Source organism: Perna viridis, chromosome 1 (assembly GCF_037379345.1).
Source record: "Perna viridis isolate PV_CMFRI_1.1 ecotype Kerala chromosome 1, ASM3737934v1, whole genome shotgun sequence".
NCBI classification, from domain to species: domain Eukaryota; kingdom Metazoa; phylum Mollusca; class Bivalvia; order Mytilida; family Mytilidae; genus Perna; species Perna viridis.
Genome location: NC_142445.1, coordinates 72,020,500 through 72,048,485, shown reverse-complemented (window position 1 = coordinate 72,048,485; position 27,986 = coordinate 72,020,500). Strand labels below are relative to the sequence as shown.

At 32.0% G+C, this 27,986-nt stretch overlaps 2 long non-coding RNA genes across 3 annotated transcripts; one reads left to right on the top strand and one right to left on the bottom strand.

Annotated features, from left to right (window-relative positions):
* Positions 1 to 1,144: 1,144 nt before the first annotated feature.
* On the bottom strand, positions 1,145 to 27,740 carry LOC148630265 (uncharacterized). 2 transcript variants are annotated; one of them, XR_015919231.1, is made up of 6 exons: positions 27,686 to 27,740; positions 8,191 to 8,328; positions 6,772 to 6,845; positions 6,159 to 6,205; positions 4,569 to 4,912; positions 1,145 to 1,481 (listed from the first exon to the last, which is right to left on the bottom strand). It is a non-coding gene; the product is annotated as an uncharacterized LOC148630265 (long non-coding RNA). The 2 variants fall into 2 exon arrangements; XR_015919235.1 differs by lacking the exon at positions 8,191 to 8,328 and having other exon boundaries at positions 27,686 to 27,720.
* Positions 10,188 to 13,529, top strand: LOC148630266 (uncharacterized). The gene is made up of 2 exons (XR_015919230.1): positions 10,188 to 10,633; positions 10,942 to 13,529. It is a non-coding gene; the product is annotated as an uncharacterized LOC148630266 (long non-coding RNA).
* Positions 27,741 to 27,986: the final 246 nt, after the last annotated feature.

The window sequence follows — 27,986 nt, the reverse complement described above, 5'->3', positions numbered from 1 at the left end:
TATGTATGTAAACAGAATGCAATGTAATAATCAAAAAGGACAATGTGGAAAACGAAACGGTCGCGTTTGTCACAAAGCGTAGTTAAATTCATTGCTTTCTATATAGGCAAAACAAGAGGTAGACAGTGTAGTAAATTCAAGCTCTTATGGATAGGTCAGATGAAAATAGTCCTCATATCTAAGATTATTATAGAATATCATCTATTTAGCAGAGGCTGTAATTAAAGGGACTGGGCCAACATTTCGTAGGGGCAAGTTTTTGGTAACTATGTCTAATAAGAGTGTAAAAATAACCATAGAGTAGCACACTTAATGCTGGAACACTTCTTCACTAAACTGGACTGTGGTCCGTCAACAAATTCAACATAGTAACTATTCCATCATCTGCATGTTTCATTTTGTATATAGATTTTTTTTCAGTAAGTGGGATTTGTCGCGGACTCAGAATAGGTACGTACCTATGTTTCGCGTCTTTTGAGAATTATTTCTAAGTAACAAAATTTTAGCTGCGTTTGGGTGCAGATTGGGAAAAGCAGTATTAAAAATCACAGATAACTATTTTTCCCTGTAGAATGTTATGTACACGACACTTTTTGTTTTCTTTCATTGATCTTATATAAAAAAAACAACATAGACAATTAAGTTGATGGATCTTAGTCATTTCATGTAAAAGTGCGTACAATTCAATAAAATCGTCAAAACAACGTTTTAGAGACTAATTATTTTTACCGCGTTTTTTTTCTTCTTGTTATTGTTTTCTCATATATTTAGTATTGTACACACACAATATTTACAGCATTACTAATTACAGTATATTCTGTGTAGTTCATTGACTAAAGGCTAAAAACCACTAATTCCACTTTCCATAGGCTTCTATGCTAATTTCACAATATTCAATGGCTTCTCTGGACTTTATCTTAACTTTAACCTGCAGAGGACTATATATCAGCATGATTCTACATATGTCAGCTCACAATCCTCAGAATGGCATGTGGGGTTAACAGACTTGCAGTGCAGTACTGGTCACCGGAAGTGAAGTGTCTATAAATAGCATGGGAAATCCCAGTGTTTTCACAAGATAGGGGTATATTTAGAAATCATTATGGAGATTAGGCTTCACATCACAAGAAGCAAAATGCACCTATAAAATGTACAGAAATGTTTTTCCTTTCAGAAACTGTTTAATTTTTTTAAATGAGATGAGAACTTTTTTCACAGCACTATGAGGAACAGGGGTAATTTCTGCGTAGGACTATTTTTGCGTACGTTCCAAATGCTCATTGGTTGAATTGGTGGTCTGTAACCTAAAGTTCCGACATGTTCAACTAAAGAATCCATTACCATCTAACCTGTTACGTTCGAAGGTTACATTTATTGTAAATTATCTCTACTATTCCGTCACCAATAACTTGTAAACATGTTGTTATCCCATCCTATTGTATCACTGATCTCTGGCTGATGATGGTTTAGGTAGGACAAGTCTATAGACAATATACACCATTAATTAGTGCGATGTTCAATGAACAAGACAAGTGTTCCAATGCATCAGTTAACTTAATCATAACATTAATATTAACTAGATAATAATACAAAGTGCGGACTATACACTAGAATAAATCTTACAATAATGTATCTAATCAGGCGTACGGACAAAAGTATAAAATTTCATGGCGCCATTTGTCATAATAAAGTTTGAGACTGCTATTGCACAATAAGAACAAAGGCAACAAAAAAAAAAAAAAAAAAAAAAAAAAAAAAAATTAAAGCTGTATAGGATAATGGGTTCTGTCACATAAAAACAAAAAACATTGAGGAAAGAAGGAACATAAATATTGTATCGAATTATGTGTATCGACACTATTTGTCTTTACATTGAGGACAATTGACATTTCGTTTAAGTGTTTCACAGCGGGTTTTCCTGCAAAAGCAGACCTATATACCATACCAGTGCATCCTGTCCATCCACCTATCTGTCGGTTCTTAGTTGAACCTCAACGTTTTCTGTGTATTTTCTGCTGTTTTCTGTACATTATTTTCAGGTTTTATTCCCTTACTTTAGAGTATACTGTAGTTACCTTTGATTGTAGTGAAAAAGAATTCTGTTTGGATCACTAAATATATCGATTGTTTTCTTTTTGTCTAATTCAGGAAAGAAATTTTTAATCATATTTTAAGGACCATTTAAGTTGAAAATATCATGATGAGTGCATACAATTTTGATTCTGAAAATGCACTGAGGAAAATTGAAGAACTAGATACGGAAGATATTCAATATAATTATTTCAGCTTTCAAATTGATAAGTGAACAAAGAGTAATCAAGGGAACAAGATTCGAGTGAAAATCGCAAAGAACATATATATATTCCAAAGTTAAAGACTATATTAGACAGAGAAAACAGACACACACAACATAGATTATGATGACGACCATAAAACTTCTATAGTGATGACTTCAATCTTGTTGCAGCATAACCCTGTTTAAGAAGTCGTATTGTAAGAAGACTAGCGCGATACAAAAAGTCTGCGTATTTACGGCAAGTTCTGACTTAACGTATGAGTTGTGATATGAAAACTTCCTACACAGGTGCTGAAGGGGTGTTGCCATATTGCGATGTATAAAATTTCCGAAACTAGCATTGTTTAAAGACAATACGTCAACTGAGATCAAAGGATCTCGTTAAACGATGTTCTTTCTTTTCGATCATATCAGCTGCAAATCCAGCTTCGGGAGAGTGAAGGAATGCTCAAATTGTTTCCACTGTAATTCTGGCTGTCTGTTGAAAAAAAAACACGTCCAACACATTGGACAAATATGTTGTCGATTTTGGCAACATCTTCCGTAAAATTGGAAGGTGATTTGGAATAATTCGTTAACAAAGCATGAGGAGACTCCATCAAGTTATAGGTATTTTTATTAAGGTGCACCGTCTTTTTCTGAGTATTGGGAACGCGATGAAAAATCATTGGTCTTGGTGATATTATATTCTGGTCATAATCTATTATAGTTTCGGTCGATATTTTGTTTAATGTACAACAAATTATATCTGACAAGTAACAACAAAAACACCAAACATTGAATAGATTTATAATTTACTTTCTATCATATTCCGATATCATTATATACTACAAGTACTTTATACCCGACGGACCACACTGCTCTAAAAATAATGTAATACCGTAAAGAAAGAACATCCATTCACCCAGCAAACCCACCGATAACATTTGTAGTGTTTTTAACAATGACTATTTTCTAGTCTGAAGAGGTATTTTGATTCTTGTCCGATGATTAAGACTTTACCTTTATTGTAACTGTTGCATGCCAACAACAGGTATAGGATTCTTCCTTTTGTTTCAGTCCATTTAACGCTGAGGTTAATTAGTTTATGCGGGATACTCTTAGTGTTTTGTTAAAGACAAACGTTTATAAATACCGATATCATTCAATTTTCGTATCTTTAAACCCTTATTGTATTACACATTAAGACAACTTATATAGTAAACATCAAAGGCCAGGGAAGAATTTAACCAAACAAAGAAGTCTCAAAATAAGTCGACAAAATATTAATTATGCGTTTATATGAATGAGGTGAACCTTTTGTAACAAAAAGCCTTGCATGTCGACACCAATCACAGAGGTCTTCACAGTAACTAACACAAAACATCACAAGGTCAACCATGAAAGTATATAGACTGTCAGCATAAAACCGATTGGTCTTAGAAACTGATTCGTCTCCATTAGCATTTAGTGTACAATAAAATGTTAGTTGATGATAATTATAATTCATGATATGCATAGTGGTATTTTAAGTTTCCTAATTTTCCAACAAAAAATAAATAAAAATAAAATTAGTAAATATAATAAAAAATGATAAATAAAATTATGTGAATAAATAAATAATTAAACTACATGTATTGAAGGAAGCCTGAGGAAACCTCGTTTAGATCAATATTTTAATTATATGTTTAGGATAAATACAGAACAATAGTAGATAAACCAAAAAGTAACAAAAATCTCTAAAAAGACAACGCTATGACATAATTGTATTTTCTAATTTAAATTACTGGAAAAAAAACTTTCGATGAATGGTAAATATTTAAATACTGCATACGTGTTTGAAACAGGATTTCAATGAAATAAATAGAAAATTAACTATTCGAAATGCAAAACACATGCGTTTGTTCCAAGTCCAGTAGTTATAACTTCCTCCTGTTTGTTATAGAACTTTAATCTGAAATCATTTCTGAAAACAATGAAATTAAACCTAACTTTTAATGCATGCTAATTCTTAATGAATTTTGAAATACTCGAAATATTTATTGTAAAAAAATGAAGTTATAATTGGTTGTCAACAGTATATGTCCATGAAAACTTTATAAAAAGATAAAACCGCTTTACTCACTGATGAGTATTTTAACTGGAACGAAGTTTTTTTCTTCGTCATTTACTACAAAGTTGAACATCTATTACTAATCCGTGCTCACTAAACTCTAGTAGGATTAATACTAAATAGATATAACAACGAGATGAAATTATATATCTATTAAATTCAAAATGAAAAAAGATTTACCGTGCTCATCATTCAATGTCATGTATCTGTGTTGACATTGCTCACCATCCAGTGCAATATATCTGTGTTGACATTGCTCATCATCAAATGTCATGTATCTGTGTTGACATTGCTCACCATCCAGTGTCATGTATCTGTATTGACATATTTTTGACTGGTTCATTAGAGATGAATATGAAGGTAAATTGAATCGCTGTTGAAGTTCATAAAGTGACGTATACATATATTTGGCTTCTACAGCGCTTCATTACTGTATGTAAACATGAGCGGTCAGTTGATTTTAATGAACAATTGATCCGTACCGAGAGAACCAGGAATTGAAAATTTCTCACAGGAAACTTGGTCTGTCAATTTAAATATATATTGGTCAGTTTAATACAGAACTCTACAGATAAAAGCACTACAGCAGACTAGAGACGGGGTAAACTATTGAAAACAAATTTGGTATTAAAAAGGTATACCATAGATTTGAACTCCAGCAGTGATAAATTAAAAGCTTGTTTTCTAGAGTAGAATGAATGAAAGGCCTCTTTGTAGCATTCATCAATTTTAAAATTAGATGCAGCCATCTTGCTATTATTAGTAAAGAAATCGATAATCCCTTTGTTGGAGATGTTGTTTCCTTCGAGAAGTTGCTAGCAAATGGAAATTTTAACAACAAACATCATACATTTTACAATTCGAAAAAGGGTCACATGTAGGGCACTAGGACAATTTGTATATGAATGTGTTTTAGAATTGGAACATTGGCTGCATTTGACAAAAATAGAGAGAAAAAAAGTTGTCATCATTTCACATTTTAGTTTAGTTTTTAGTTTTGAAGAAGTGTCATCGTTCTGTTACCATGGATTTATTACTGTCTTCGTTCTGTTACAATGGATTTATTACTTTACCGTTCTGTTACCATGGATTATTACTTTTGGTGTGTTTAAAGTGTGTTTGCACTTGTTAATGACCTTGTTGCGTTTAACCACATCCGTTCTTTTTCTATGTGTAGAAAATGTCTCATATATCATCTTAAATGAATAAAAATAAAATTCAGCAAAAGGAAGAAGACAACATTAGAAAAATACAGAACGAAAAACAAACAAAAACAAAACAGTACAAAAAAAAAAAAAAAAGAAAAAGAAAAAGAAAAAGAAAAAAAAACCGCACAAATAAAATTAAAAAAAAAAAACAACAACAAAAATAACAAAAAATAATCAAAGGAAGCTATATTCCGAGAAAGTCGACACACACAACAAAGTACATGAAATAATAATAAAAAAATACACATATAAAGAAACAAAAGCAAATGGACAACCCAGACTCCACTAAAAACTGGGACCATGGACCAGGTGCATACCAAAGAAAAGGACGTGTTGATGATAAATGCTCCAACGGAATTACGTCATTAACTAGATGACCTATTATCCGGGACAATATCTTACATTACATGTTTATGTTATGGCGTACCGTCTCTGTTCACTGGGTTTTTCCTTTAGCCTTACTATTTTACTCTGCAACAATCACAATTCTAAGGTTTCACTCTGTGCGTGAGGTATAGAATAAAATCTTAAAATCTTTATAATAAGACGCTAAGATATTCACCTGATGCCTATTTCAATGCTTGATTGATTGATTGTCGTTATTTCACCCTATAACGATAAAATGCATTTCATACAAATATTTACGTTAAGGAGTATGGCGTGTATGTTAAAAAAAAATAAGAAGTCGCAAACTTAAAATTAATCTTGTATGGTCATTATTTTGAACATGATTCATCAAATTAAAGTAAAGTTTTAAACAAAATGAATTACCAGTAGCATGTCACACTTCAATTAAGTTTTTTTTTTACCAATTATAATAGTCAACAAACTTGTAGGAATTTACCACTGATATATGCTATTTAAAATATTGTTTGATCAATGTGAATAAAACCATCAATGTTACTACCAGTCAATCATATCATTTGATCTTATAATATTCTATGATATCTGATTGACAACAAATATCATATTGAACATTATTATTGACATAAAGTTTACAAATGTCATGTTGCAACACCAACAATAGGTCAAAGATCACAGACTTTCATTGAATAAAACCGCAAGTATTAAACACAAATCAATATTTATGTCTAGCCATGTCTTACAATCAAATAATCAAAATACCAGAAAACATACGAGATATTAGTTTAAAATATAAAACATTTAAAACTTGCTTTAGATTTGGTCAGGTACTACAAGTAGATCTAAAAAAACATATTACTGTTACCCAGACATATCCTTACAATTCCTGTAAAATAAAAAAGAAATAAACAATTAATAAATCGGATGGCTGTGACTTAAAAAGTCAAATGTATGTTATCATGTTAATTTGATTGTATCAAAGGATATACTTAGTATCGAACAAGTTATATGTTTACCATAAGTTATCCACTTATTGACCATTCCGTACAAGGAACTGCAACAACATCAGATGATTTGATGCTTCAAACACAGTTTTCAAAGTGAAACAAAAAATGATGAAGACATTAATTAAGGAGAAAAAAGCAAGCAAAGTAATCGGAATGACGTTAGAGTGCTCAGTTGATTGACAAATAAAAGTTTATTACAGTCCAAAAACAAAAATGATAAAACAAAACCATATTTCTACAATAGTCAACAGCTGTGACTCGTTACTACTGCATTGAAAGATTAAAAGTATAATGCAAATATAACTATTTACAGAATAGAGCGAAATGAAGTTAAGGCTGTGAAAACAGCTGGATGCATGTAATATGATAAAACTGTTTGAGAGCAGTAATGCCAATAAATCCTTTTATTACGTAATGATTAAAATTTTCATAAAGGATTTCATGTTTTTTTTTTGTTTTTTTTTTTACAGAAAATCAATTGAAAAATGAATCAATCACACCTTACGACATCACATTATAAACTTATATGTCAATGTATCAGTTTGTCATCAAATGAAATAAAATATAGTTTTGAAATTTTTTTACCAACAAGGAAAATGTCGGTCAATATATGGAGTCACACGCAGATTTTATTAAAAAACCTATCCCCAAATTCATTTAGTAACCATAAAAGATAACGACTCTAGACCACATCCTCTTCAAAGGGTCAATAAATGCACGAAGGCAACAGGATGAAATATAGCACTGATAACAAGGTATATGTGGTGAAGATTTTTGTTCCTGTAGTTCGTTGTTTGTTTTCGGGAGAAATCTTCTAAGATTGTTCGAAATCTTAAAAGTTTCTTTTTAATAGTTTTCCCAAAGCATTTGAACATTCCACTCTAGCCTAGCGAATTCTATCAAAATCTTACAACGACCCATTAAGTTGAAATGACACTTTCGATCAATTACAAATAAGAGACAAATAAAGTTTTGTAGGGAAGTCAACCTGAAAATATGCCGCATGTTAATGAGTCCTGGATAATATTCAACAAAAGACAAAATAAGTTTTTAACAGTTTAAACGACACATTAAAGGCGTTCATTCTTGACTGATGTTAATTGAATGGTGGTGGGATACAGAATGCACGTTTTACAATGATATATAACGAAATTTGATTAATCTGAGATCAGTTGTTATATGCAAAAGAGAACTTTAACATGTAGTTTGGGTATAACATAGTACCGTAGTTCAATATCTGCCTATTAGTTCTAGTCAGTAGTCTAAATGTCATATGTCCAAAATAAGACGGACAGCTACAAGGGACTCCAGTCCTGCCGCGACATTTGTTTCTCCCGTAGTGGTATTACTTCAATGTGGATCCTGAAAAATTCGAAAGATCTTATAGAAACCATCAATTCAATACCATTATCAGAATACAATGCCATTAAAATTTATGGATTTTCAACTCTTTATACTTCTATTCCCCATATTCAGTTAAAATCCCGACTCATAAACATGATACATCGTTGTAACTAGGTAAACCTAGATGCAAATATGTAGTTCTAGGTAGAGATTCCTCATACTTTGTAAAAATAATTCAAAATCATTTTCCAAATATACCGAAGAAGATGTTTTCAAAATGCTGGAATTTTTTTATCTACAACGTATTTGTCTAATGTGGTGGACGCGTTTTTTCAATAAACGGTCGCATTCCAATACGAACAAATTGTGCTCATCTACTTGCTAACCTATTCCTTCTCTCTTATGAGTCTGACTTTATAGTCGTTTAGCTAGATCCTTTAATCTCAGTTTCCGCTATATATTAAACAATCCTAGTTTCCGGATTTGATACATCGCATATACCCCGAAAAAAAAACTGATTAAGGATACGACAGACACTGTGAATATCTGCCTGATATCATGAGCTAAACCTAGAGATCGATGATAAAGGAAAACTATCGACCAAACTTTACGACAAACATGATGACTTTTCATTCAGTATTGTCAACTTTCCTTTCATCTGTGGCAATATTCCATCGAGTTTTTATATCACAACTCATGCTAGAACTTGTCGTAACTGCGCATACTTTTTGTATCGCGCTAGATTTCTTACAATTAAGCTTCTGCTACAAGATTGAAGTCATTACTACAGAAGTTTTATGGTTGTCATCATGAACTCGTGGATTGTTAGCGTGTATCGATCTGCGCCATAAAAAACTGATTTGTTCAACGTTTCATAGTTTTCCTTTCCTCTTTCGTCTACCCTGGACTTGCCTTTTTATGAGCAACTCGGCGGGTGTATCTAGAAAATCAGAGGACGCTTACCCTACCGGTGACCTGGTCCACGCTTCCAGTTTTTAGTGGAGTTCGAGTTGCTCATATTCATTTATTTTTGTTACTTTGTATGTATTATTTTGTTTATTTTGTGGTCTTTGTTGTGTTTTTCTGTATTTTATGTCTGGTCTTTGCTTCTGGATTACATTCTTTTGATTTCTGCTAGAATGTTGATTTCCTTGATTACTCTTTCGGAACTCACAAAAACCTTACGGAAATAAACTTAAACCAAATTCTCTAGAAAAAAAAACCGATTTTACAACACAATGATTGAATAATATACACAGAGCATTGATTTAATCAAGTCCAAAACAATATGTCTTTGAAAAGAAACTACTTTAACTGGTACTAAAACAACAAACTTCCTTGAACACAATGATATATTATCGATTAATCTGACATGGCCTTGGAATCAGTCGGAAATTCCTTGTGTATTTTAACAATACGTTGTTTATAACCCTGTTGTAGTAAATTGATTCTGATTGCAGTGTCCTGACTACATATATTGAATTACAATACATTGAAATGCCAGAAATCTTATTTTTGTTCTATTGACGGCAATTAAAAGTGAATGAACTTAATTAACCCTGAACTTTCATGCTTACACTGTTTAATGGAGTTTCGATCCCAAATCAAGTATATTTGTTCTTACATTTTGCAATATTAATGGCATTGACTGAAAGTTGACCTCACATGCCTCGATATAACATTAGCCGATATTTTATACACTTATGTAACCTGGCATTAAAATAAAGAGCAAGACAGTACGTTTGATTTATCGATTGTTTTACTGTTCAACGTTTGAGACATAACTTCCACAATGATTATTATTTACATTATTTTATTGTAATATATAAATTACTGTCAAATTTAGTTCATTTTACATTACGTTAAAAATGCCATGCTTAAAAATATTGGACTGTTAATAAGCTGGTGATATATTATGTTTAAAATGCACCTATAGACTAGTGTGAAATATATGAACAAATATCCCTGAAAGAAAATTATTTAAATGCCTATTGAAATGAAGGACACATAAAATAAAAACTGGATGTACATTATGAAGCACTTTAGCAACAGGAAACCAGTGGTTATTATGAATTACATAACTGACCCAAGTCCTAAAGGATACCAGTGGTTATCAGGGATTACCTAACAGACCTAAATCCTAAAGGATACCAGTGGTTATCATGGATTACCTAACTGACCTAAGTCCTAAAGGATACCAGTGGTTATCATGGATTACCTAACTGACCTAAGTATTATTCGATCGACGTCAATCTTTTTTTTACAACGATAGCAGATATACATATACCTAAACTTTCATTGGTTGCACTTCCCGCCTCAAACAGTAAGTATGTCGAATAGATACAAAAGAAAACAAAGAGAAAAACAACATTAAAACAATTAAAAAGAAATCAGAAATAGAAGATATAATTATGATTTATCTAATCTAAACAAACAAAACGGCAATGCACAAAGTCCCGTTACATACCCCAACTACACATATAATCAGCAACAACAGAAAAAAATGTTTCAAGTGTAGATTTATTTTATACATTAAATTCAGGATAAGTTTATTTTACTTTTACGTTTTCAGAATAAGAAAGACAACAAATAGTTTTAGGTTTTCCCCATGCATTTAATTTTAATTCACAGGTAGAAAAGAGGAAACAATAATAGCAATGCTTTCAACCACTCTGCGGATGATCAACATATATTTGGTACAACAAATTATCAAACATCCACACATTATAATTTATGTTAACTATTACAAAAAGATTTCACCTAATATTTTGTACTGCACTTTAAAATGTATTTGGCCTTTCAGTTATACCGTACTATCTCCTAACTCTGTGACCAGTCGAAAGAGTAATCAAGGGAACTAAGGTTATAGCGGTAATCAAGAGAATGTAATCCAGGGACAAAGACCAGACATGGAAAACAGACATACACAACAAAGAACAAAGTAACTAAAATCATACATACAAAATAACAAAAGGAAATGAGCAACTCGGACTCCACCAAAAAATGGGAGCATGGACCAGGTGCACCGATAGGGTAAGCATCCTCTGCTTTTCTAGAAACACCCGCCGAGTTGCTCCGGGTAGACAAACGAGGAAAGGAAACTATGACCAGTGGAATAAATCAGTTTACATGGGACGACCATTAAACTTCTGTACTGATGACTTCAATCATGCAGCAACAAAATCCTGTTCCAGAAGCCTATTTGTTAGAGTTCTAGCGCGATACAAAAAGTCTGCGTAGTTTCGACAAGCTCTGGCATAACGTATGAGTTGTGATATGAACACTCCATACGCAGGTGCTGAATGAAAAGTCATCACGTTTGTCGTCAAGTTTGGTCAACAGTTTTCCTTTACCATCGATTTCTAAGTGTAGGTTATTATATCTTCCAATTATTTGACCATTTCAACCGATGCACGTACTACAACGTTCACATAAATATTAAATCATAATGTTATTTCTGTTCATTCTGGGTTTTTATCGTTAGAGAAATAGTCAAAACTGTAAATAAAGGTATGTAATAACATACAATTGTAAATTATATGTACAAGAATGCTTTTTGAATATATTTTTCATCAACAAATTTAGTTAGACCTTGCCCCTAACAGGACTAATTTATCCGCGACCTGTTGAACCAAGTACTAAACCACTAGCAATATGAACTCAAACAAAAATCCCGGGCCTGGGTTTCATGAAATCTCGACTTGAGATGTTTTATGAAACAGGACCAACGAGTTAGATAATAACAAAATCAGTTATAATATAAGAAAAATTACATGCCACTACGGGGCGCCGAATGGAGTTCAGATTAACAAAATTTATAATATACTACAAATTTTCAATTTTGTGTCACCGAAGTCAATTCTGTGTCACAAAATTCAATTCTGTGAGACAAATTTCAATTTTATAGACAAAAGTCTATTTTGTGTCATAAAATTCAGTTTTGTGACACAAAATTGAATTTTGTCTCAAAAAATGAATTTCGTCATTACAAAATGAAGTGGTCATAAATAAAGTCTGTGTAACAAAGTTTTGTACGACAAAAATGATTTTGTTATGTGTACACAAAATTGATCTTGATTACAAAATATCAAGTCCCATTCGGCGCCCCGTGGCCACAGAAATGTAGCCATATCTAATATTCATGCAGTGATAAGGTCTGGTAGACTTAATACCCTTCTATCGAAGAGAAACCGATATTATCCAATATCACCCACCATCAACAATATTTATTGTGTAGCTTGAGATGCAGTTTGACCTTATTCTGATGATGTATACCAATCTACATTCAAACCGGTCTCTTTTTAAATTGATTCTGTAAAGAGTTGATTGCCTACAGTGAGAAAGGTTCACTATTAAGGAACCAGTATCGTATTGCATATCCCTGAGTGGGTGTACGTCAAAACATGGATGCTATAAAAATATAGTGCATTTTCTTTTTGCCTCTCTACAAACTAATGTTTTGTCAAAAGATATGAACAATGACTTATAAAATAGAGCAAACTTCACACTGTAAGATGAAGAACTTTTTTAAAAGAAAATCGAACATAATAACATAAAAATTTTCCACTGAAAAGATTGGTTTGGTAAGTGCAAAACGAAAGTGAAAGTAGGGAAAATGGCTATTTATAGTTCAAGGCTACTTTTCTGTCCGATCTTCGTGGACTCACCCTATTTTCTTTGTGGGAAATTATTTTGTCACGTGTCCTTAGAAATGCTACATGAGTGAAAGTTTTATTGAATCAATTTACATATTTTTTAAAAAATCCTGAAAATATGCACTTCACTATAGAATTCTATGGGAAAATTAATACGATACTGAGACCTTAAAATATAACACCAGATGCAACCGGAAATGTAAGGCGGGCAAAGTATAAAACATGGATTGATATTGAATCTTGCATTTAAATTCTGACTGGTTTACATTTATAAACTATTGCAAGTTCATTGTTGGCTATATTGTTTGACTGGTCGTTGTCCCTGGATTGTGTTCTTTTTAACGTTGATTATCTGAATAATAGAAAATACAAAAATACCAATTCTACATAATTTCGGTATACCTGAAATCTGTAATAATTTGTAATAATCTGTTTTTTTGAATATGTATTAGTCTGTTGTTTTTTTTTTAAATGTGTTTAGTCGAATACATCTTATTGAATATGTATCAAAATATTGTCGTGACACTGTATTGATTGTCAAATAAATGAATATACACAACCAGACATCATATCAAGGGATTATATCCTCCTTTATGTTCATAAAAACAAGTTTGTTGTTTACCATGTTCTAACATCAGGAATAAAGCCTGGAGCTAAAGTCAGAACACACCATTCCTTAAATATGGGAAGATTTTGGAGGTAAGGTACATTTAAGATATAGCCAGGCCATTGCTCTTATTTATTGGGTGGTAACCTTACTGTTCTGTGATATCTATATTTGCATAATTACGCAAAAACTAATATTTAAGTTAATTATGTATTCATCAATGCAAGCATGAACTAGTCATCATTGAAGTCAATGGTCATTAATACATTTAAGTTTGATTTATATGGTCATTATCCCAATTCTTCAATGATTGTTTAAATAATTTTATCAATAATTTAAACAATCTATACAATACAAGCGTATATTTATTTTTCAGTGAAAAACTAACATACTTAAATAGATCTTAAATAATTTGCATAACATTCTGACAGTGTACAATGAATCTTTTGATCTCTATATGCTGAAGACAATTTATAGATCTTTTAGGCTTAGTTATATCTTATCTTGTGTGCAGTTAAAATTGTCATCATTTCAAATAAAGAAAATGAAATATTTACTAAAGACAATAATATATTTGACCTTAACATTCACATAAGAGTAATCAAGGGAACCAAGGTTATAGCGGTAATCAAAAGAATGTAATCCAGGGACAAAGACCCGACATGGAAAACAGACATACACAAGAAAGAACATAAAGTAACTAAAATCATACATACAAAGTAACAAAAGCAAATGAGCTACTCGGACTCCACTAAAAACAGGGAGCATGGACCAGGTGCACCGGTAGAGTAGGCGTCCTCTGTTGTTCTTGAAACACCCGCCGAGTTGCTCGTAAAAAGTCATGTCCGGGATAGACAAACGAGGAAAGGAAAACTATGACCCGTTGAATAAATCATTTACGAGTTAAAAGGACTATCTGCTTAACACATCTGGTCATTCATCATTTATCCAGTAGATAATTATCCTCATAAAAGTATGCATAATAAGATATTTGTGGATTATCGAGCCTAAATGACGGCTGGTGGTCAGGCTACATTCTTGTAATCTTGTCACAAAATATACAATTTTCGATTAAGTGGTTAATACCTGTTTTAATTAGTATTCTTTATATACATTTGTTAAACTGATAAACAAAAAAAAACAAACAAAAAACAAAACAAAAAACAAAACAAAACAAAAAAACAAAACAAAACAAAACAACAACAAAAAAAAAACAAAAAAAAACAACAACAACAACAACAAAATAAAAATAAAAATAAAACAAAACAAAACAAAACACATAATTTAGCATTAATTTTTCAAAACAAACAAATGCATTGGATAATGGTCTAAATGTTAAATGGTGTGTCAAGAATTCAGTCACCATTTGATTGATTATTGTTACTAGAAGGCCGTATACGTACAATGAAGTATGACTGTGACCTTTCATGTTCTTTACTTTACATTCAGAATCAGTTTAAAACAACTTCAACTCTACTATTTAAACAGAGAATCATTATTATACAAATATCATTATGCATTTACAGCTGGTACAGATGGTAATATATTGCAAAAATCCATTGATAACCAAGTTATCATTTAGTAAAATTAACATTATAATTGGCAAACCAAAACAGTGTTTAAGCAAACCTTTAATATATATATATATATATATATATATATATATATATATATATAAAACAGTTAAAATACTCCAGTTTAAACTCAACTCTTTAAGCTAACTTCCGACATAACTCAACGATAAGACAGATCATTGCTTACTTATCGGTCACAAATTGATTGATTATCAATTAATAAGCTTTGTAAACGATCAAAGTCATGTAAGAGTTTAATCGATGATAAGGAGTTTATGTTCGGAATCTTATTGGAAAGTCTTCGAACGAAATTAATTTTGTAGATTAAATTGCATTTCAATCGATAAGAGTAATCAAGGGAACCAAGGTTATGGCGGTAATCAAAAGAATGCAATCCAGGTACAAACACCAGACATGGAAACAGACATACACAAGAAAGAACATAAAGTAACTAAAATCATACATACAAAGTAACAAAAGTAAATGAGCAACTCGGACTCCACTAAAAACTGGGAGCATGGACCAGGTGCACCGGTAGTGTAAGCGTCCTCTGCTTTTCTAGAAACACCCGCCACGTTGCTCATAAAAAGTCAAGTCCGGGGTAGACAAACGAGGAAAGGAAAACTATGACCCGTTGAATACATCAGTTTTCATGATGCTGATGGATACACCATAACGATCCACGAATTCATGATGACGACCATAAAACTTCTGTAGTGATGACTTCAATCTTGTAGCAACATAACCCTGTTCCAGAAGCCTATTTGTTAGAGTTCTAGCGCAATACAAAACGTCTGCGTAGTTTCGGCAAGCTCTGGCATAACGTATGAATTGTGATATGAACACTCCATAAGCAGGAGCCGAAGGAATGTTGCCACAGATGAAAGGAAAGTTGACAATTCTGAATGAAAAGTCATCACGTTTGTCGTAAAGTTTGGTCAATAGTTTTCCTTTACCATCGATTTTTAAGTGTAGGTCAAGATATGAGGCTGACTTCACAGTGCCTGTAGTATCCTTTATCATAAGTTCTTTTGGGTAGATGCGATGTATCAAATCCCCGAAATTAGGATTGTTTAAAGATAATACGTCATCTATATAGCCGAAACTGAGATTGAAGGATCTAGCCAAACGATATTTTTCTTTCTGATCAGATCAGCTATAAAGTCAGCCTCATAAGAGTGAAGGAATAGGTCAGCAAATAAAGGAGCACAATTTGTTCCCATTGGAATGCCGACCGTTTGTTGAAAAACACGTCCACCACACTGGACAAATATATTGTCGATTAAAAATTCCAGCATTTTGTAAACATCTTCCTCTGTATATTTGGAAGATGATTTGGAATTATTTCTTACAAAGTATGAGGAATCTCTACCAAGAACTATATATTTGTATCTAGGTGTACCATCTTTTTGGGAAAAACAACGACGTATAATGTTTTTACGTCGGGATTTTGACTAAGTATGGGGAATAGAAGTATACAGTGTTGAAAAGTCATAGGTTTTAATGCTACCATATTCAGATAATAGTCTGCAACTGATTATCTTCAAAAGATCTTTCGAATTTTTCAGGATCCACATTGAATTAATACCACTAAGGGAGTAACAAGTGTTGTGGTAGGACTGCAGATCCTCTTTGACAGTTGTGAGTATAGATGTTAAAAGTTTTGAAAGAGGTTTGGTGGTACATTTTGCAGATCCAGCTATGAAACGTTGTTTGTATGGATTCTTGTGAAGTTTAGGAATCCAGTACATAGACGGTAAATCACAATCATCGTCCTTGGTAGAGACACCAAAAGAGGATAGCACAGATGTATGGTTTTCCACGATCTCTTCTTTTGAGAGAATGGTAGCAGTGTAGGTTCTATCACTGCTATTATTTTCTACGTCTACCTCTGATAATAAACATTGGATATAAAACGTTTTGCATCGGGGTCTCTGAAAACTGATGTAGCATTGGCACTCATTGACCTACTTAAAACTTTCATTCGTTTCAAAATTAAAGACCTCATAGCCTTTAACCACTCTTACAGAGAATCAATGTCTTCTTGTTCTCGTTTTATCCATTTTCTTGCATAGTCCTCTACGGCATCCATAAGACCTTTAAAGTTTTAATTCCAATTTATGGAGCGTGGTTCACGGTACTTGGGACCTTTAGAAAGGATATTATGCAGAGATTCGTTTTCGATAATGGTTAAATCTCCCGTAACGGCGTGACCAGAAGGATCATATTTGAATGGAGAGGTTTTGCAAGGACAGTCAGGTGGTTTAGCCTTGAAGTCCTCAATCTCGAGGTTCTGCAATAGCCTTTTATAATTGAAAATTTTGGATGCGATGGGTGAAGTATAGGAATATGAAATAATTGGTATGGATTTGTCTTTGAAATATGGGGGAATTTTGTTGGTAACGTTTTTGTGATCGAGGATGTTAGCCAAATTAATTGCATCTATACCTTTGTTGACAAACGGTAGTGGAAGAAATGATCGTTTTTCTTCATCTTGACTTTTTACACAAACTGGTTTAAAGAGTCTGTGGAAACCAATATCCAAAATGATGGCAACAAGCCTGTATAATGATGACTTGGGGTCAGAAACAGGAGTGTCAAGACTTGTTTTGTAAAGGGAGAGTAGTAGAGTGAGAGGTATAGAATAAAGTTTGGTTCTAATGTGATGAAGTCCAAGAGGTTTTTGTATGTAAGGAAGGAGACCATCTATGGAGACATCTTGTAACTTAGGTGACGTATAGTGGCGATGGTCATGACTCCTTTCTCGTCTTGGATTTTTGTCAAATAAATTCATCACATTTATGTTATTGTTATATTGGCTTGAAAGGTTTCCTATACTTTTGATGTTGTCATTGCATCCGTAAGGTATTGCAGTACCTAGTCTGCGTATCCAGTACTCCTCTCTTTCCTTACGATAGTTTTTACTTAGAACGGAAGTGTTCGTAGGATGGTAAATTTTTTCTAAAATACGAACTTTCATGGAGAGGATTGAATAATCTTGTTGATTAAAGTGTTGATAAATTATCGGGAATTTGGTGGTGTTAATTCCCGAACGATGACCGCACATTATTTTAATTAATTATTCTTTTAAGTCATCGTGACTACTTGTATGGAAGGTTTTGTTTGTAAGGGAACTGGAGAAGTAAGGGTCGGTTATAAAAATGTTGCATGTTTTGCAATTTTTAATACCACATTTTGATATGGTACAATGTTGTTCGTCATCGTTGTAGTCAACTATATCGTTTAAAGTGAAGTATATTTCTTCAGATATGGACATTCGAAAGCAATAAACAGACTGAAATGTAGTAACCGATCACATATTAATAAAAATAAATTAATTTTCATTCATCAAAATCATCCAAATTGTGAGAGTTTTACCGTTACATGTTCGATTAACATTGCTTATTGACCAATTTTTGATCGATAAGTTATGTCAGTAACGCGATGAGAAATAATTTGAACCTAAAATGAGAGACATTAGAAATAATAAAAGTTGTCGGACGTGAAATATAAAATTATAATCAAAAGTTTGGGATGTGAATGAAAAGCTGTAATTATATATATGTTGAGTGTGAGAAATAAGATATCAATAAACACAGAAATTTAACCGAATGTTATCGAATACAATTAGTTATATTTCAATGACCTTGTGTTTACTCAAATGAACAATACTAAGTTTTTTTTTTCAAAATAGTTTATGGTAAAATGGATCAGTATAAAATTCTTTAAAAAGAGATAAATCTGGGCATATAAATAATCAATTTGTGTAAGAGAAATGAAATTCCAATAAAAAAAAAATGAAGTTTTGTCCGGTCATTTTTTATTAAAATACTCCAGTACAATATTATCACTGAACAAGCCTAGATTTTTTTTATCAATTCAATGTAGAATAATATGCAATACTTTGATTGTTTACGAGGATAATGTAAGTCTTAGCGGCACTAAGCAAAAAGCCGTCGATACGGAATGTATTTTATTCTTTTTTTTGGTATTTTGAATATTGAAACTGTTTTAATTTTTGTGTATGCTGTCTGTTTCTTTTTTCTTTTCTTCAGTTTTATATTATTGTTTGTTGTGTCTGTATTGTGAATGTGAATCTTCTCAATTTCCTTTTACGTTTCGGCCATGTTTTTGGATTCTAATATTTTTGTGATTGTCCTTCTGTTAATTCTGCGTCCCCCAATAAACAGTTGCTTTATGTATTTTATATGAACTTCGAATGAGTAACATACAATGAATATGTCAATAAAATAATGAAATACAGAGAAGGATAAGAGAATATCAACACTTCACATTGCTATTTGTTGGTTTAAGTGTAAAGAGGATTTTAAATAATAGCCTGTATTAACTTTTCCACCCGCCCTAAAATTTGTGTAACCTTTACATACATTCGGTTAAATTTCTTTGTTTATAAGTTATTGTCTATGACTATGAACTTCAGTTTTAAGAGACAGTGAGTCATTCAGCGCCTCTTAGAAAAGTATCGACCAGAAAACAGACTGCATCATTTTAAAAGCACATATAGAAAGTGCTATCATTTGAAATACTTTATTATTATATCAAACATAAAATACTGGTAAAGTCAAGAATATCAAAAGATTACATTTAGCACATTCTTCTTTTGAACAACAAACGCTCTAAACAGGAAATAGCCGAAGAACATCCAAACTTTGACAAAGTTCTTGCGCAGTAGATGAGCAGAGCAGTACTAAATAAACCAAGTAGAATACGTTTTAATGTAGACTAGAGTAAATAATGTAGACTAATGTAGACTAGGATAAATAATGTAGACTAGAGTAAATAACAAAAAAATAATTGAACACAACACAATATATAGAAACAATACACATGCTCTGAGTATTAAATACGAAATGTTTCTACAGAGTTATGGATTAGTTGATAAAACAGGCTTCTTCCCATTTCATTAAAACTGGAAATAGAAGCGTTGTAACACAAAGAGAAAAAAACTGTAAATGCATTATTTAACATGTAATACTCAATAAAAGTAGCAGACATAAACATAATCTTGTTTGCTGTTCACACACAGACAACTATATTCATGTTTAGTGGTTCGTAACAACCATCAACTATGGTGAACTGGATGGAGTTTAAATGTCTAGTAAAAGGAGAGAATAGTATTCTGAAAGGAACGTTGAAAGTTCTATTTAGTGTGTTGATAAATGACACACAGCAGACGCAGCTTGACAGTGTGATGATTTACTTGCCTTTTTTAAAGTGTTTTTTTTTACAACAATCTACCAAAGTTCAACGTAACGAATAAACGATATACGTATCAAAACAATATTTCCTTAATCTGCTAATGCTAATTGTTGAGGAAATGAGAGGTCTTCTGTGACAGATGGATAACATGATATACAGATTAGTGTTAATTGTGATTATGACTTTACCATTCCTTTTAGTTTTGTCCAGTTTGCAAATTTATACAATATTATCTGACTAAGTGATTCACAATTTATCATTTTATTATGTAACTACTGAATTCAGATTAAGGTGTTAAAAAGAAATCAAATTTGACATAATAAAATTATTTTAATCATTGCACATGCATTACTGCGATGAAAAATCAAATAGCATTGAATTAAGTTTAGTATTATATTCAGTTTAATGTTCTTTCTTTCTGTTTTATCATATAACCAGTTATTTCTCATTAACATTCAAATACCCAACAACGAAAACATTAAAATGGTTTTGTAAGAAATACAAAATTGGTGTGTACGATTTTTCTTAGTAAAGCAAACTATCAGACAAACAAACAGAAAAAAAAATAAATAAGTAAAATATATATATAAAAATAATGACAGACAAACAGTTGTGAGAATTATAAATGAGATATGCTAACAAACGTCCCGTCTATAGCTCCGATTTCTTCTTGGGTTTTTGAACAATAGTATTGAGTTTAGAATCCGTTTTGTTTTCAAGCATTATATATACACCCCCTTTTATATGTCAACGTGATAATATAAAGAGAAATTCCTTTACAGATGAATAAAACAGCTTTTCACTATAAAACATTGTATTCATATGACAAATCATTTAACTCTTTCAATAAATCATGAATAATTTTGATGATCTAATGCATAACTCCTTTTGTCGCAAAACAGTAGGAATGTCGTAAGAGAAAGTTCCATCACTACTAAATAATTGTTTGAGTTAATAATAGAAAAGCATTTTAGGTCTCGAATAACGACAACTAACGGACGTCAGTTATCACCAAGAACGACAAATACACTTCAACAAAAGACAAACCATAACATGTAGTATATCAAGCCGTCATATTACTACAAAAGACGTGCAATAGTATGTAGTATATATATTGATAGTACACCAACATAAAACATGCAATAACATAAAGTATATCTAGCGGTCATACGTCTATGTAATACATGCAATTACATGTAGTATATCAAGTAATCATACTCCTACACAGCATATGCAATAACATGAAGTATATCTAGTGATCATGCTTCCATTTAATACATGTAATAGCATGTAGTTTATCAAGTGATAATACTTCTATATAAAACATGCAATAACATGAAGTATATCTACCGATCATACTTCTATAAAAGACATGCAATAACATGTAGTCTATATACCGGTCATACTTCTGCAAAAGACATCGAATAACAAGTAGTATATCTAGTGATCATACTTAAACAAAAAGATATGCAATAACATGAAGTATATCTAGTGATCATACTTAAACAAAAGATATGCAATAATATGTAGTATATCAAGTGATCACAATTCTACAAAGGACAGGCAATAACGTATTGTATATCAAGTGATCATGATTCTACAAAGGACAGGCAATAATGCATTGTAAATTCAAATTCAGTTAAAGCGCGCCGAAACCACTTCTTGTAGACCTACACTTGGAAAAGGATGGTAAAGGAAAACTATTGACCAAACTTTACGACAAACGTGATGACTTTTCATTCAAAATTGTCAACTTTCCTTTCATCTGTGGCAACATCCCTTCAGCACCTGCGTATGGAGTGTTCATATCACAACTCATGCGTTATGCCAGAGCTTGCCGAGACTATGCAGACTTTTTGTATCGCGCTAGAATTCTAACAAATAGGCTTCTGGAACAGGGTTATGTTCCATTTTATGGTCGTCATCATGAACTCGTGGATCGTTATGGTGTAACCATCTGCGCCAAGAAAACTGATTTGTTCAACGTGTCATAGTTTTCCGTTCCTCTTTCGTCCACAAAATACGGATGTCCCATGAAACACAGTGAATTACGTTACAATTTTCCTGAAGCTGTCATGCAAATGTAACTGACACATAGGTAAGTCTATATGAGGAAAAATACCATAAAATTATAAACAAGATAAAAATGAATGATTCACACGTAAGGATAATGCTTTTATTGAAAAAAAAATACATGATTTTTATCTTTTATTCCAAATGTGCATTTAATTGTGAATTACGTTACGCTGTCTCTTGCATCTGTTAATGGTGGTAGCAAACTTTCCATATTCTTATTTATATACACATCAATGCCAGTCATAAATGACTTTTAAAAACAAGGTGCTATATATTTTTTCACATTCTTGGTCAAGTACAAATCTATGAATTATGTTACATGGAATTACATTACGGTAATTTCTTTTAAACGGATAAAAAACACTGTTCTTGGAACAAATTTACTATAAATCATTATCAGTGACATCGCCTATGATACGGATATCTTTAGAAGGGAAGTTGTGACACGGGAACAATTTTTAGACTTTCCTGAGGTAATACTACAGTAAAATATTTGACAATGCACTTTTAAGGATATACCAACGATCAATTTCAATTTCACAACTACATAGATGACGTATTGTCTTTAAACAATCCTAGTTTCGGTGATTTTGATACATCGCATCTTCCCCAAAGAAGTTGAGATAAAGGATACTACGGACACTGTTATGTCAGTCTCATATCTTGACCTACGCGTAGAGATCGATGGTAAATGAAAACTACTGACCAGACTTTACGACAAACGTGATGACTTTTCATTCAGAATTGTCAACTTTCCTTCATCTGTGGCAACATCCCTTCAGTCTGCGCATGGAGAGCTTGTCGTAACTACGTACATATTTTGTATCGCGCTAGACTTCTTCCAATTAGGCTTCTGAAACAGGGTTATGTTGCTACAAGATTGAAGTATCACTACAAAAGTTTTATGGTCGTCATCATGAACTCGTGGATCGTTATGGTGTATCTATCTGCATCATAAAAATGGTGCGTTCAACGTGCCATAGTTTTCCCTTCCTCTTTCGTCTACCCCGGATTCGACTTTTTATGAGCAGCCCGGCGGATGTTTCTGGAAAAGCAGAGGATGCTTACCCTACCGGTGCACCTGGTCCATGCTCCCAGTTTTTAGTGGATCCCGAGTTGCTCATTTACTTTTGTTACTTTGTATGTATTATCTTAGTTACTGTATGTTCTATGTTGTGTTTGTCTGTTTTTTGTGTCTAGTCTTTGTCGCTGGATTACATTCTTTTAATTTCCGCTAGAAACTTGGTTCTCTGATTACTTTTTCAAGTGACTTTACCATATCAGCGAAAAGTTGTTTCTGTGAATTACGTTACATTTTAAAATTTAGACATTATAATAATTTCTGGCAGAAGATTACTCGTTGATCAAAATCTTATGTTTTGAAAGTATACCAGAAATATTTGTTATAGTATGTTAAACAATTGATCGAACCAATTGTATTTTATCGTTTGATTACATGCCACAGAAGACCGATATTTCTTCATGTGGCGTATATAAAAATGACAAACTTAACTAATTTATATGTATATTTTTTTTTTCGAATATTACTTGCCAAAGTATTGCAATTAATTGTTTTTCGTGTTTAACCTTCCAATTTTGTTATATGCTCCAATTAATGTATGAGAAAGCCTTGGATTATATATTACACTGTCATAAGTGAATTACGTTACAAAGTCGGTCATTCCTGTAAAGCTAATTATAAACATTCAAATTGGACTTGAATGCACAATTGTTTTCTATTATCACCTAAAAGGTGTATAAATGGAAATATGTTGCTAAATTGGACTTTTGAATCTTTTTCTAATTATGTTTCCAAAGAATAATAAAGATAACTTTTTTCTATTTCATTTTGTTTTATTATTTTGTTTATTAGATGTTATAAAATATAGAGTATCTTAAAAAGATAACAATTCTTAAACAAATATTTGTTGCATGTTGTGAATTTATTGTTGATCTATCGAATGAAAGCGCAGTTATGAATAATTGTATGATGTAACTATTATTATTCGACAAGGATGTTCAGACGTAATGTAATTCACTACCCAAATGAAATGTTTATTTGAAATAAGTAGAATGTACCTTTTACCTCTCTATCTCTTTCTGTCTTATGAAAGGACAATACTTGCAGGTCGACTGAGTCCAAGTTTGATTGTCCAATTCAATTAAACGTTTGTAGGATTTTTATTCAGTAAGTGATCTAAATAACTAAACTTTCACTGCTCTAGTGACCTTTCACCTTTCTGTCTCAACAACCAAAAAGATTGTCTTTTATTGTTTTACCAGACAGTTTGAGAAATGTGCATATCCATCTTTTATTTTACATAACATATATCACTTTGATGTGTACTAGTTAAATGGTTAAATATTTGTTTGAAACTGACAGTTTTATATAATATATATAGTTGAGCCAAGTACATTATATAATTAATAATCCTGGAAAAAAGATTAAATTGCAAAGTACAATATACGTTAAATAAATACTAAAAGGGAAAAAAAATCATTGAAAGAACAAAAGGGTCTGAGATTATTAACATACAAAGGCCTTCATTTCAAAACTAAACTGTTTTTATTTGGCAAATAGTGTAAAACGACATATCTAAAGCCAGCTTGAATAGTACAAAAATATTGTCATTTTCTAAACATCTTTTTTTTTGACTATTTAAAAACGATGACAACAAAGACACTATTATAGACAACTTTCATCTTCCCCTTTGTGTAATCATGGATTTTTTTTTTGGAGAGCCACAAAACGACATTGATAGAAATCAAGATATGCAGGATTCTTACTGTAATAGTAAAGAATATAATCCACAGATAACAAATAAACAAAGCAACAAAGAACATAGCACATACAAAGAAACAAAATGAACACGTTCAGAAATAATTTCCAGTTAAGAATCAAACCTACTCGTAATGAAACGTCCGAATTATTTGGATTTTTTTTCAACTAGACACCAGCAAAACAAATGATCCATGTAAGCCCCGAAAACCAATAGAAATAATTAAAGAAATGGAATTAAAGTAAAACAAAATGTGATTTACAGTGAAACGAAACTTACTCTTTATGAAAGAAGGATATAGTGACGTTTATTATAACTGCGTGCCTGGTTCATATACTAGGCTTGTTGTGTGTTCGTTTACGTCTTTAAACATTTTTAGTCGATTTTTTTATTTTTTTTTATAGTGATTTACAACAATCTGTCCATAGCAAATAAACGACATATGTATAGAAACAATATTTCCTTAAAAAATCAGCCAATCATAAACAATATTTCCTTGTTCAAAGGATTAAAAATCAAAAAATCAGCCAATCATAAACACTGACTATTTATACGTTAAGATTATTTCCTTGATTCTGCCGCAGATGTTCAAATGTCGTTTTTAGACCTAAAACTTTTCCTATCCGCCTAACAACAGAAAGACTGTGGAGACAGATAAAAGTAATAGCTAAATTAATTTTAACCGGATTGTTGCTGCATTGGATAAAATGGTTCTAGTCTAAAATCATGGTGCCAACACTGTTTATCATTCACATGTCAAATTCATAAATAATATCGACAAATTCGATTAATAAATATATATAGAAGGATCCGAAAAATTCCCAACGATGTTAGAACTGTCAAAATTGGGAGGTAATTTTTTTATCGTTCTCTCCGCGGGACTCGAAATCGCATCGCTGTAAAATTTATCGCAACATCACCTAGCTCATCTACGTTTTGTTCTGTAGAACAAAAAAAAAAGCAATACAGTTCTAACATCATTGGGAATTTTTCAGACCCTTATATATATAACTCATGTCTGAGCAGTCTCTGTAGACAAGGCAGGACTGACATATGTGTATGCAATCTCTGCGCATATAGACAAGACAGGACTGACTTGTGTGTAATTAATCTCTGCGCATATCGACAAGACAGCACTAAATTTTGTGTGAGTAATCTCTGTGTATATCGACAAGACAGGAATAACTTGTGTTTAAACAATCTCTGTGCATATCGACAAGACAGGACTAAATTATGTGTACGTAATCTCTGTGTAACTCTCATTTTTTTATTCAAATTATACCCAGCTTAAACCTGCTTCAACAATTAATTATTTATACCTTTGATTTCATGCTATATTTCATCATTTCTATATAGGTCTCACTAACCACTTCTAACGTTTCCATTACTTTACATGTTAAAAAAGTAATTTTCAAAGTTTCACTGTGAATTGCAAGGACAAATGACATCTTAAAGTTGCATACCGTTGCAAAGCTTTGAAAATAAGGCTTCCAAAATCAATATGCTAATGGTACGACGATTGCAGAAATTCTTCACAAAATTTACTTGAATAAATAATACTGAAAATCCACATTTTTACCTGTTCTACTAACTGACAGCATGAAGGCAAATTACCCACACATGTAAACAATATTCATACACTTTTGTAATTAATTACATATATGATTTTAAAGTACACATTCTCAGCTTTATTTTGACTACTTTTAATCATAATACACACAAATAATGCACTTACAATGCATATGTCTAGGTTCAGTGTGATTTTGGAACTACATAAAAGAAGGGGGGTGGCCATTTGACCCGGAAGTGGTTAGTGAGACCATAGATATATTCTATGAAGATGACCAGCCATTGTAACCTGATGACCAACGTAATGTCGAATAATAATTACCTTTATAGTATTATACAACTGTTCATCGCCTCACACAAAGTTTATACAATAAAACTTAAAATCAGAAACAAACAAAACAAATCATGATTTCAGTCTTTCTATTTGGACATTTTTTCCCCATAATTTAACCACCATCTCTATTTGTGTCGCGCATCATCTTAAGATTAAATAAAAAAGAAGTAAGAGGAAGAAAGAGAACAAGAGAGAGAGGGAACAAAATGATAACCACGGCTACATCTGTTTGAAAAACAACTTTAGCAAGATTGCCAGGATATATGTTCTCATTCGTCAGAATTTATCATAATTATTATCTTGAAAAACATCCTTACAATTATATGCACAGTTACATATTTGTGGTTTACTATTTTCTTTAGTTAACTTAGCGTTACAGCATATCTTGTCGCCTCTGGTAATCATCCTCTATATCAATTACACGTCCGTGTTTCTAGTGATGTACTATATTTAATGTCGCTTCCAGTTACCGGTTTGAATAACAATTGCACGTTCTAGAAATATTGATAATGTGTCCAGTGGTTGAAAAGTTGATTATTAACTTTAAGGTTTATACTTACAAATACTTATCGACCTCGATCTTAAATCATCAAAAACCAAATGCATTGAGAAAAATATTTTATGCATTTAAAAATGTCACGTGTAACATTTGTATGACGTTTCATATGCAAAATTTCTCTGAGAAGGTATACTTATCTTCATATTTGGTGTCTTTACAAAAAGTACAATAAAGAAATAAATGTCTTGTTTTATTGACTTCTGTGTTTTATGATTTTTTTTTGCCTTAATATTTGTTTGTTTAACATAACTTTATGAACATTTCTCCGATTTTTTTGTCTTCGCATAATAGGATTTTTTTTA